Genomic DNA, 13,543 nt, shown 5'->3' with positions numbered 1-13,543 from the left:
CTGTGCCTCATGGGAACAGTCCAGTCCGAACTACCAAACCATGTCTTTCCCAGACCGGAATCAAGCATCAAAGGACCGGTTTCTAGCTATCAGCCTTCATCAGCGTGGATAGCTTGACTCCAGTGGTGTGGAGAGCCTGGGACTCACGTCTGAGCATACCCAGCACACTCGGGGTGAAAATTGCAAAAAACACAGTTGATGGACAGAATGTAGAACAATGTCATACATTCACCCCAGTACAAGGATCTGGGCCTAAATCCATCGTTTTTTTGCACTCCACGCCACCCTGGGTTAGACACTGGCTATATGCAAATCAGCTCTGACCCTGTGCCTCATGGGAACAGGCCAGTCCGAACTACCAAACCATGTCTTTCCCAGACCGGAATCATGCATCCAAGGACCGGTTTCTGGCTATCAGCCTTCATCAGCGTGGATAGCTTGACTCCAGTGGTGTGGAGAGCCTGGGACTCACGTCTGAGCATACCCAGCACACTCGGGGTGAAAATTGCAAAAAACACAGTTGATGGACAGAATGTAGAACAATGTCATACATTCACCCCAGTACAAGGATCTGGGCCTAAATCCATCGTTTTTTTGCACTCCACACCACGCTGGGTTAGACACTGGCTTTATGCAAATCAGCTCTGACCCTGTGCCTCATGGGAACAGTCCAGTCCGAACTACCAAACCATGTCTTTCCCAGACCGGAATCAAGCATCCAAGGACCGGTTTCTGGCTATCAGCCTTCATCGGCGTGGATAGCTTGACTCCAGTGGTGTGGAGAGCCTGGGACTCACGTCTGAGCATACTCAGCACACTCGGGGTGAAAATTGCAAAAAACACAGTTGATGGACAGAATGTAGAACAATGTCATACATTCACCCCAGTACAAGGATCTGGGCCTAAATCCATCGTTTTTTTGCACTCCACACCACCCTGGGTTAGACACTGGCTATATGCAAATCAGCTCTGACCCTGTGCCTCATGGAAACAGTCCAGTCCGAACTACCAAACCATGTCTTTCCCAGACCGGAATCAAGCATCCAAGGACCGGTTTCTGGCTATCAGCCTTCATCAGCGTGGATAGCTTGACTCCAGTGGTGTGGAGAGCCTGGGACTCACGTCTGAGCATACCCAGCACACTCGGGGTGAAAATTGCAAAAAACACAGTTGATGGACAGAATGTAGAACAATGTCATACATTCACCCCAGTACAAGGATCTGGGCCTAAATCCATCGTTTTTTTGCACTCCACACCACCCTGGGTTAGACACTGGCTATATGCAAATCAGCTCTGACCCTGTGCCTCATGGGAACAGTCCAGTCCGAACTACCAAACCATGTCTTTCCCAGACCGGAATCAAGCATCCAAGGACTGGTTTCTGGCTATCAGCCTTCATCAGCGTGGATAGCTTGACTCCAGTGGTGTGGAGAGCCTGGGACTCACGTCTGAGCATACCCAGCACACTCGGGGTGAAAATTGCAAAAAACACAGTTGATGGACAGAATGTAGAACAATGTCATACATTCACCCCAGTACAAGGATCTGGGCCTAAATCCATCGTTTTTTTGCACTCCACACCACCCTGGGTTAGACACTGGCTATATGCAAATCAGCTCTGACCCTGTGCCTCATGGGAACAGTCCAGTCCGAACTACCAAACCATGTCTTTCCCAGACCGGAATCAAGCATCCAAGGACCGGTTTCTGGCTATCAGCCTTCATCAGCGTGGATAGCTTGACTCCAGTGGTGTGGAGAGCCTGGGACTCACGTCTGAGCATACCCAGCACACTCGGGGTGAAAATTGCAAAAAACACAGTTGATGGACAGAATGTAGAACTATGTCATACATTCACCCCAGTACAAGGATCTGGGCCTAAATCCATCATTTTTTTGCACTCCACACCACCCTGGGTTAGACACTGGCTATATGCAAATCAGCTCTGACCCTGTGCCTCATGGGAACAGTCCAGTCCGAACTACCAAACCATGTCTTTCCCAGACCGGAATCAAGCATCCAAGGACCGGTTTCTGGCTATCAGCCTTCATCAGCCTGGATAGCTTCACTCCAGTGGTGTGGAGAGCCTGGGACTCACGTCTGAGCATACCCAGCACACTCGGGGTGAAAATTGCAAAAAACACAGTTGATGGACAGAATGTAGAACAATGTCATACATTCACCCCAGTACAAGGATCTGGGCCTAAATCCATCGTTTTTTTTGCACTCCACACCACCCTGGGTTAGACACTGGCTATATGCAAATCAGCTCTGACCCTGTGCCTCATGGGAACAGTCCAGTCCGAACTACCAAACCATGTCTTTCCGAGACCGGAATCAAGCATCCAAGGACCGGTTTCTGGCTATCAGCCTTCATCAGCGTGGATAGCTTGACTCCAGTGGTGTGGAGAGCCTGGGACTCACGTCTGAGCATACCCAGCACACTCGGGGTGAAAATTGCAAAAAACACAGTTGATGGACAGAATGTAGAACAATGTCATACATTCACCCCAGTACAAGGATCTGGGCCTAAATCCATCGTTTTTTTGCACTCCACACCACCCTGGGTTAGACACTGGCTATATGCAAATCAGCTCTGACCCTGTGCCTCATGGGAACAGTCCAGTCCGAACTACCAAACCATGTCTTTCCCAGACCGGAATCAAGCATCCAAGGACCGGTTTCTGGCTATCAGCCTTCATCAGCGTGGATAGCTTGACTCCAGTGGTGTGGAGAGCCTGGGACTCACGTCTGAGCATACCCAGCACACTCGGGTGAAAATTGCAAAAAACACAGTTGATGGACAGAATGTAGAACAATGTCATACATTCACCCCAGTACAAGGATCTGGGCCTCAATCCATCGTTTTTTTGCACTCCACACCACCCTGGGTTAGACACTGGCTATATGCAAATCAGCTCTGACCCTGTGCCTCATGGGAACAGTCCAGTCCGAACTACCAAACCATGTCTTTCCCAGACCGGAATCAAGCATCCAAGGACCGGTTTCTGGCTATCAGCCTTCATCAGCGTGGATAGCTTCACTCCAGTGGTGTGGAGAGTCTGGGACTCACGTCTGAGCATACCCAGCAAACTCGGGGTGAAAATTGCAAAAAACACAGTTGATGGACAGAATGTAGAACAATGTCATACATTCACCCCAGTACAAGGATCTGGGCCTAAATCCATCGTTTTTTTGCACTCCACACCACGCTGGGTTAGACACTGGCTATATGCAAATCAGCTCTGACCCTGTGCCTCATGGGAACAGTCCAGTCCGAACTACCAAACCATGTCTTTTTCAGACCGGAATCAAGCATCCAAGGACCGGTTTCTGGCTATCAGCCTTCATCAGCGTGGATAGCTTGACTCCAGTGGTGTGGAGAGCCTGGGACTCACGTCTGAGAATACCCAGCATACTCGGGGTGAAAATTGCAAAAAACACAGTTGATGGACAGAATGTAGAACAATGTCATACATTCACCCCAGTACAAGGATCTGGGCCTAAATCCATCGTTTTTTTGCACTCCACACCACGCTGGGTTAGACACTGGCTATATGCAAATCAGCTCTGACCCTGTGCCTCATGGGAACAGTCCAGTCCGAACTACCAAACCATGTCTTTCCCAGACCGGAATCAAGCATCCAAGGACCGGTTTCTGGCTATCAGCCTTCATCAGCGTGGATAGCTTGACTCCAGTGGTGTGGAGAGCCTGGGACTCACGTCTGAGCATACCCAGCACACTCGGGGTGAAAATTGCAAAAAACACAGTTGATGTACAGAATGTAGAACAATGTCATACATTCACCCCAGTACAAGGATCTGGGCCTAAATCCATCGTTTTTTTGCACTCCACACCACCCTGGGTTAGACACTGGTTAAATGCAAATCAGCTCTGACCCTGTGCCTCATGGGAACAGTCCAGTCCGAACTACCAAACCATGTCTTTCCCAGACCGGAATCAAGCATCAAAGGACCGGTTTCTAGCTTTCAGCCTTCATCAGCGTGGATAGCTTGACTCCAGTGGTGTGGAGAGCCTGGGACTCACGTCTGAGCATACCCAGCAAACTCGGGGTGAAAATTGCAAAAAACACAGTTGATGGACAGAATGTAGAACAATGTCATACATTCACCCCAGTACAAGGATCTGGGCCTAAATCCATCGTTTTTTTGCACTCCACACCACCCTGGGTTAGACACTGGCTATATGCAAATCAGCTCTGACCCTGTGCCTCATGGGAACAGTCCAGTCCGAACTACCAAACCATGTCTTTCCCAGACCGGAATCAAGCATCCAAGGACCGGTTTCTGGCTATCAGCCTTCATCAGCGTGGATAGCTTGACTCCAGTGGTGTGGAGAGCCTGGGACTCACGTCTGAGCATACCCAGCACACTCGGGGTGAAAATTGCAAAAAACACAGTTGATGGACAGAATGTAGAACAATGTCATACATTCACCCCAGTACAAGGATCTGGGCCTAAATCCATCGTTTTTTTGCACTCCACACCACGCTGGGTTAGACACTGGCTATATGCAAATCAGCTCTGACCCTGTGCCTCATGGGAACAGTCCAGTCCGAACTACCAAACCATGTCTTTCCCAGACCGGAATCAAGCATCCAAGGACCGGTTTCTGGCTATCAGCCTTCATCGGCGTGGATAGCTTGACTCCAGTGGTGTGGAGAGCCTGGGACTCACGTCTGAGCATACTCAGCACACTCGGGGTGAAAATTGCAAAAAACACAGTTGATGGACAGAATGTAGAACAATGTCATACATTCACCCCAGTACAAGGATCTGGGCCTAAATCCATCGTTTTTTTGCACTCCACACCACCCTCGGTTAGACACTGGCTATATGCAAATCAGCTCTGACCCTGTGCCTCATGGAAACAGTCCAGTCCGAACTACCAAACCATGTCTTTCCCAGACCGGAATCAAGCATCCAAGGACCGGTTTCTGGCTATCAGCCTTCATCAGCGTGGATAGCTTGACTCCAGTGGTGTGGAGAGCCTGGGACTCACGTCTGAGCATACCCAGCACACTCGGGGTGAAAATTGCAAAAAACACAGTTGATGGACAGAATGTAGAACAATGTCATACATTCACCCCAGTACAAGGATCTGGGCCTAAATCCATCGTTTTTTTGCACTCCACACCACCCTGGGTTAGACACTGGCTATATGCAAATCAGCTCTGACCCTGTGCCTCATGGGAACAGTCCAGTCCGAACTACCAAACCATGTCTTTCCCAGACCGGAATCAAGCATCCAAGGACCGGTTTCTGGCTATCAGCCTTCATCAGCGTGGATAGCTTGACTCCAGTGGTGTGGAGAGCCTGGGACTCACGTCTGAGCATACCCAGCACACTCGGGGTGAAAATTGCAAAAAACACAGTTGATGGACAGAATGTAGAACAATGTCATACATTCACCCCAGTACAAGGATCTGGGCCTAAATACATCATTTTTTTGCACTCCACACCACCCTGGGTTAGACACTGGCTATATGCAAATCAGCTCTGACCCTGTGCCTCATGGGAACAGTCCAGTCCGAACTACCAAACCATGTCTTTCCCAGACCGGAATCAAGCATCCAAGGACCGGTTTCTGGCTATCAGCCTTCATCAGCGTGGATAGCTTGACTCCAGTGGTGTGCAGAGCCTGGGACTCACGTCTGAGCATACCCAGCACACTCGGGGTGAAAATTGCAAAAAACACAGTTGATGGACAGAATGTAGAACTATGTCATACATTCACCCCAGTACAAGGATCTGGGCCTAAATCCATCGTTTTTTTGCACTCCACACCACCCTGGGTTAGACACTGGCTATATGCAAATCAGCTCTGACCCTGTGCCTCATGGGAACAGTCCAGTCCGAACTACCAAACCATGTCTTTCCCAGACCGGAATCAAGCATCCAAGGACCGGTTTCTGGCTATCAGCCTTCATCAGCGTGGATAGCTTGACTCCAGTGGTGTGGAGAGCCTGAGACTCACGTCTGAGCATACCCAGCACACTCGGGGTGAAAATTGCAAAAAACACAGTTGATGGACAGAATGTAGAACAATGTCATACATTCACCCCAGTACAAGGATCTGGGCCTAAATCCATCGGTTTTTTTTGCACTCCACACCACCCTGGGTTAGACACTGGCTATATGCAAATCAGCTCTGACCCTGTGCCTCATGGGAACAGTCCAGTCCGAACTACCAAACCATGTCTTTCCCAGACCGGAATCAAGCATCCAAGGACCGGTTTCTGGCTATCAGCCTTCATCAGCGTGGATAGCTTGACTCCAGTGGTGTGGAGAGCCTGGGACTCACGTCTGAGCATACCCAGCACACTCGGGGTGAAAATTGCAAAAAACACAGTTGATGGACAGAATGTAGAACAATGTCATACATTCACCCCAGTACAAGGATCTGGGCCTCAATCCATCGTTTTTTTGCACTCCACACCACCCTGGGTTAGACACTGGCTATATGCAAATCAGCTCTGACCCTGTGCCTCATGGGAACAGTCCAGTCCGAACTACCAAACCATGTCTTTCCCAGACCGGAATCAAGCATCCAAGGACCGGTTTCTGGCTATTAGCCTTCATCAGCGTGGATAGCTTGACTCCAGTGGTGTGGAGAGCCTGGGACTCACGTCTGAGCATACCCAGCACACTCGGGGTGAAAATTGCAAAAAACACAGTTGATGGACAGAATGTAGAACAATGTCATACATTCACCCCAGTACAAGGATCTGGGCCTAAATCCATCATTTTTTTGCACTCCACACCACCCTGGGTTAGACACTGGCTATATGCAAATCAGCTCTGACCCTGTGCCTCATGGGAACAGTCCAGTCCGAACTACCAAACCATGTCTTTCCCAGACCGGAATCAAGCATCCAAGGACCGGTTTCTGGCTATCAGCCTTCATCAGCGTGGATAGCTTGACTCCAGTGGTGTGGAGAGCCTGGGACTCACGTCTGAGCATACCCAGCACACTCGGGGTGAAAATTGCAAAAAACACAGTTGATGGACAGAATGTAGAACTATGTCATACATTCACCCCAGTACTAGGATCTGGGCCTAAATCCATCGTTTTTTTGCACTCCACACCACCCTGGGTTAGACACTGGCTATATGCAAATCAGCTCTGACCCTGTGCCTCATGGGAACAGTCCAGTCCGAACTACCAAACCATGTCTTTCCCAGACCGGAATCAAGCATCCAAGGACCGGTTTCTGGCTATCAGCCTTCATCAGCGTGGATAGCTTGACTCCAGTGGTGTGGAGAGCCTGGGACTCACGTCTGAGCATACCCAGCACACTCGGGTGAAAATTGCAAAAAACACAGTTGATGGACAGAATGTAGAACAATGTCATACATTCACCCCAGTACAAGGATCTGGGCCTCAATCCATCGTTTTTTTGCACTCCACACCACCCTGGGTTAGACACTGGCTATATGCAAATCAGCTCTGACCCTGTGCCTCATGGGAACAGTCCAGTCCGAACTACCAAACCATGTCTTTCCCAGACCGGAATCAAGCATCCAAGGACCGGTTTCTGGCTATCAGCCTTCATCAGCGTGGATAGCTTCACTCCAGTGGTGTGGAGAGTCTGGGACTCACGTCTGAGCATACCCAGCAAACTCGGGGTGAAAATTGCAAAAAACACAGTTGATGGACAGAATGTAGAACAATGTCATACATTCACCCCAGTACAAGGATCTGGGCCTAAATCCATCGTTTTTTTGCACTCCACACCACGCTGGGTTAGACACTGGCTATATGCAAATCAGCTCTGACCCTGTGCCTCATGGGAACAGTCCAGTCCGAACTACCAAACCATGTCTTTCCCAGACCGGAATCAAGCATCCAAGGACCGGTTTCTGGCTATCAGCCTTCATCAGCGTGGATAGCTTGACTCCAGTGGTGTGGAGAGCCTGAGACTCACGTCTGAGCATACCCAGCACACTCGGGGTGAAAATTGCAAAAAACACAGTTGATGGACAGAATGTAGAACAATGTCATACATTCACCCCAGTACAAGGATCTGGGCCTAAATCCATCGGTTTTTTTTGCACTCCACACCACCCTGGGTTAGACACTGGCTATATGCAAATCAGCTCTGACCCTGTGCCTCATGGGAACAGTCCAGTCCGAACTACCAAACCATGTCTTTCCCAGACCGGAATCAAGCATCCAAGGACCGGTTTCTGGCTATCAGCCTTCATCAGCGTGGATAGCTTGACTCCAGTGGTGTGGAGAGCCTGGGACTCACGTCTGAGCATACCCAGCACACTCGGGGTGAAAATTGCAAAAAACACAGTTGATGGACAGAATGTAGAACAATGTCATACATTCACCCCAGTACAAGGATCTGGGCCTCAATCCATCGTTTTTTTGCACTCCACACCACCCTGGGTTAGACACTGGCTATATGCAAATCAGCTCTGACCCTGTGCCTCATGGGAACAGTCCAGTCCGAACTACCAAACCATGTCTTTCCCAGACCGGAATCAAGCATCCAAGGACCGGTTTCTGGCTATCAGCCTTCATCAGCGTGGATAGCTTGACTCCAGTGGTGTGGAGAGCCTGGGACTCACGTCTGAGCATACCCAGCACACTCGGGGTGAAAATTGCAAAAAACACAGTTGATGGACAGAATGTAGAACAATGTCATACATTCACCCCAGTACAAGGATCTGGGCCTAAATCCATCATTTTTTTGCACTCCACACCACCCTGGGTTAGACACTGGCTATATGCAAATCAGCTCTGACCCTGTGCCTCATGGGAACAGTCCAGTCCGAACTACCAAACCATGTCTTTCCCAGACCGGAATCAAGCATCCAAGGACCGGTTTCTGGCTATCAGCCTTCATCAGCGTGGATAGCTTGACTCCAGTGGTGTGGAGAGCCTGGGACTCACGTCTGAGCATACCCAGCACACTCGGGGTGAAAATTGCAAAAAACACAGTTGATGGACAGAATGTAGAACTATGTCATACATTCACCCCAGTACAAGGATCTGGGCCTAAATCCATCGTTTTTTTGCACTCCACACCACCCTGGGTTAGACACTGGCTATATGCAAATCAGCTCTGACCCTGTGCCTCATGGGAACAGTCCAGTCCGAACTACCAAACCATGTCTTTCCCAGACCGGAATCAAGCATCCAAGGACCGGTTTCTGGCTATCAGCCTTCATCAGCGTGGATAGCTTGACTCCAGTGGTGTGGAGAGCCTGGGACTCACGTCTGAGCATACCCAGCACACTCGGGTGAAAATTGCAAAAAACACAGTTGATGGACAGAATGTAGAACAATGTCAATCATTCACCCCAGTACAAGGATCTGGGCCTCAATCCATCGTTTTTTTGCACTCCACACCACCCTGGGTTAGACACTGGCTATATGCAAATCAGCTCTGACCCTGTGCCTCATGGGAACAGTCCAGTCCGAACTACCAAACCATGTCTTTCCCAGACCGGAATCAAGCATCCAAGGACCGGTTTCTGGCTATCAGCCTTCATCAGCGTGGATAGCTTGACTCCAGTGGTGTGGAGAGCCTGGGACTCACGTCTGAGCATACCCAGCACACTCGGGGTGAAAATTGCAAAAAACACAGTTGATGGACAGAATGTAGAACTATGTCATACATTCACCCCAGTACAAGGATCTGGGCCTAAATCCATCGTTTTTTTGCACTCCACACCACCCTGGGTTAGACACTGGCTATATGCAAATCAGCTCTGACCCTGTGCCTCATGGGAACAGTCCAGTCCGAACTACCAAACCATGTCTTTCCCAGACCGGAATCAAGCATCCAAGGACCGGTTTCTGGCTATCAGCCTTCATCAGCGTGGATAGCTTGACTCCAGTGGTGTGGAGAGCCTGGGACTCACGTCTGAGCATACCCAGCACACTCGGGGTGAAAATTGCAAAAAACACAGTTGATGGACAGAATGTAGAACTATGTCATACATTCACCCCAGTACAAGGATCTGGGCCTAAATCCATCGTTTTTTTGCACTCCACACCACCCTGGGTTAGACACTGGCTATATGCAAATCAGCTCTGACCCTGTGCCTCATGGGAACAGTCCAGTCCGAACTACCAAACCATGTCTTTCCCAGACCGGAATCAAGCATCCAAGGACCGGTTTCTGGCTATCAGCCTTCATCAGCGTGGATAGCTTGACTCCAGTGGTGTGGAGAGCCTGAGACTCCCGTCTGAGCATACCCAGCACACTCGGGGTGAAAATTGCAAAAAACACAGTTGATGGACAGAATGTAGAACAATGTCATACATTCACCCCAGTACAAGGATCTGGGCCTAAATCCATCGTTTTTTTTGCACTCCACACCACCCTGGGTTAGACACTGGCTATATGCAAATCAGCTCTGACCCTGTGCCTCATGGGAACAGTCCAGTCCGAACTACCAAACCATGTCTTTCCCAGACCGGAATCAACCATCCAAGGACCGGTTTCTGGCTATCAGCCTTCATCAGCGTGGATAGCTTGACTCCAGTGGTGTGGAGAGCCTGGGACTCACGTCTGAGCATACCCAGCACACTCGGGGTGAAAATTGCAAAAAACACAGTTGATGGACAGAATGTAGAACAATGCCATACATTCACCCCAGTACAAGGATCTGGGCCTAAATCCATCGTTTTTTTGCACTCCAAACACCCTGGGTTAGACACTGGCTATATGCAAATCAGCTCTGACCCTGTGCCTCATGGGAACAGTCCAGTCCGAACTACCAAACCATGTCTTTCCCAGCTTTTTTCAAAACATGGCATTTTCCCAATGCCTTATTTATATTGTTTTCTTTGCACACAATGTGTGAATACCACAGTACTATCATTGAACATCATAGTATTCTTATCCTAAAGTGACACTCATGTCCCAACCGGCAGCCCAGATATCAAGCTATCCACTTTCAAGATGGCAGCCATGCATGCGCATGCATTAGTGCGAAGAATACTAGGATGTCCAGAATCAGGCAACCCACACTCAAGATAGCTGCCACTCATGTGCAAGCATGCGCATGATGAGCACTTGGATGTCCAGTCACACTGACGTCGCACAATCACGCGCATCAGAGACCGCATCTCTATGTTTAAAACCACCTACACACGGGGCTCGAGTACCAGCCGGGACCACGGGAGACCCGAACAGAATTTTTGGTGGTTACTCATCTTGACGAAGTAAGATTGCGATACCGCTTTTCGATTTCGGCGACAGCTTAACGCCAAACTACATGCTCACGATGTCCCTCACTCTCATTTATTCCTCAGAGTGTGACAGCAAAAAATACCCCTCCCGGGCCTCGTATTTCTGCCTACCACTAACATCTAGTGTAATTATGCACATTATAAGTATAATTGTTTGCATGAATGCAATCTGACCCTTTATCAATTATTTTAACTGCATTTCACCTAAGGTGACTGCATTATACCACACCACGAGTGGTCACCCCTTGCTGAGCTATCTGCGCTGCAACTCACTAAGGGCTTACACAGGGTTGCACACAAGCCCTGTTTTTACGCACATCTAACTGGCAAGCGATATGCCACTTATGTTCCCTATGGCGTTAGATACAATTCTGGACAACATTCGCTGCATGCCGCATTATAGTCACGGCCACACAGTCACTATGAGTGATGCGTGCACCATGTGTAGTCAATAGCATGAGTCCTCACCTGGCAATGACTATGTATTACCTCACTGTTGTGCCCACTTACCTGAGACCTAAACAGTGGCACCACTATAAGATTGCATTTTATGTTGCTATTATATGTGTCTTGTTTTGTCTGTTTCTTCCACAGGTTTTATTCTGAGTGTCTGTTAGTATACCAACACCAACAACTACAACCACACACATTAGTGCATGTGTAGGATAATCACAATACACATGGCGTGTTCTTTTGCCACCCACTTTTCACTCACCCGGTCCTGAAGAAAGACCTTTATGCTCTTTTTACGGGCTGAAACATGTAGACCACTTTAACAGAAAACTAGGAGCATATCCCTCCATTACTTGCACCACCAGTTTTTAACAATATCCTGGGCCGTCACTAATAAATATACCAGGCAATGATTCCCAGAGATATTTTTGACTCACAATACTTCACACAAATTACACCACACCGGCTCCGCTGTAACCAGATGTCCTAGCACGACCAGGGGGCATTCGGGCACCCTGTTGGGACCCCAATGATGAAGCATAACACCAACCAGGTTGGTATGTGCAAGGTCTTTTAAGAAAACCTAATGGTTCCATAAGATAGCTTACAACAACAGTGAGTTTCATAAGTTCTTCAGTGGGTTCGTCCACATTGTTTAGATTATTATGGAACTGGGGAAAAGGTCGTACCCCTTCATTCTCTCGCTCTCTCCTTGTTGTGCAGTGGTTAGAACTTACACACATGTTAATGGATATGCTGGAATACTGCCTTATACATAACATCTTTACATTTGATGGGAAGCTCTACCTGCAAGAACAGGGAATGGCAATGGGCACCTCCTTCACCCCCACCTACGCGAATCTCTACATGGGATGATGGGAGAAGGAGGTAGCCTGGGCCGAAGAGAATAATATGTGTATGAGACAGGTGACTATGTGGCCCAGGTTTATTGAAGACTTGTTTATCCTCTGGGAGGGCAGTGAGAAGAGTCTGGATCTCTTCATGAACAAATTGAACACCAACCTGTGTAACCTGCAGTTTACTTATACATGAAGCCACCAGCACTGTACCTTCCTGGATGTACAATTGGTAGTCAAAGAGGAAACCTTAACCACCAGGATCCATAGAAAACCTACAGCAACTTATTCCATTTTACATGCTAACAGTGGCCACCCAGGTGCATTGAAATGGAGCATCCCGTACAGCCAAATGTTGAGGGCAAGAAGGATTTGCTCAACTGGGGAGTTGTACAATGAAGAGAGGGATAGGCTATCTAGGATGTTTAGACAGAGGGGATATCCAAGAAATGTCCTTGAAGATGCAAGACGTAGATCTCAACAAAAATCAAGAAAGGAGTCCCTTTATAGGAAGAGAATAGCAATAACATCAAAAGGATCTTTTTGGAGTACAACATGGCACAGTCGACTGTTACGTCAATCCTCAAAAAACATTGGCGTGTGCTAAGAAATTATGAACATTTAACTAAAATCTTTGAAAAAGATCCACGAATTACATCAAAGTAGGTACGTTCCCTAGGTGACATTTTAACCTCAAATCACTTCCTCCACCAGAAAAAAACAACAAGAAATGGGCTCATGGCTGTTAAAGAATCAGGAAGGCTTCATGAAATGTACCTCATGTAAAGCTTGTGAGTACAGAATAAACAGCAAGAACTATCGCACGATGGATGGTAGCACTATACTAATCAGAGAAAGAATAACTTGCAACACGGAGTTTGTTACTTAGATAATAAAATGCGGCTGTAATAAGCTATACATAGGCAGTACAAAAAACAATCTGAAATTAAGAATTTTACAACATATAAGTGGGATCAGAAATAGGGGGAAGACCTAGC

This window comes from Lissotriton helveticus, chromosome 11 (assembly GCF_964261635.1).
Source record: "Lissotriton helveticus chromosome 11, aLisHel1.1, whole genome shotgun sequence".
NCBI lineage: Eukaryota > Metazoa > Chordata > Amphibia > Caudata > Salamandridae > Lissotriton > Lissotriton helveticus.
The sequence above is the reverse complement of the archived record's forward strand: the minus strand, read 5'-3'. Positions refer to the sequence as shown.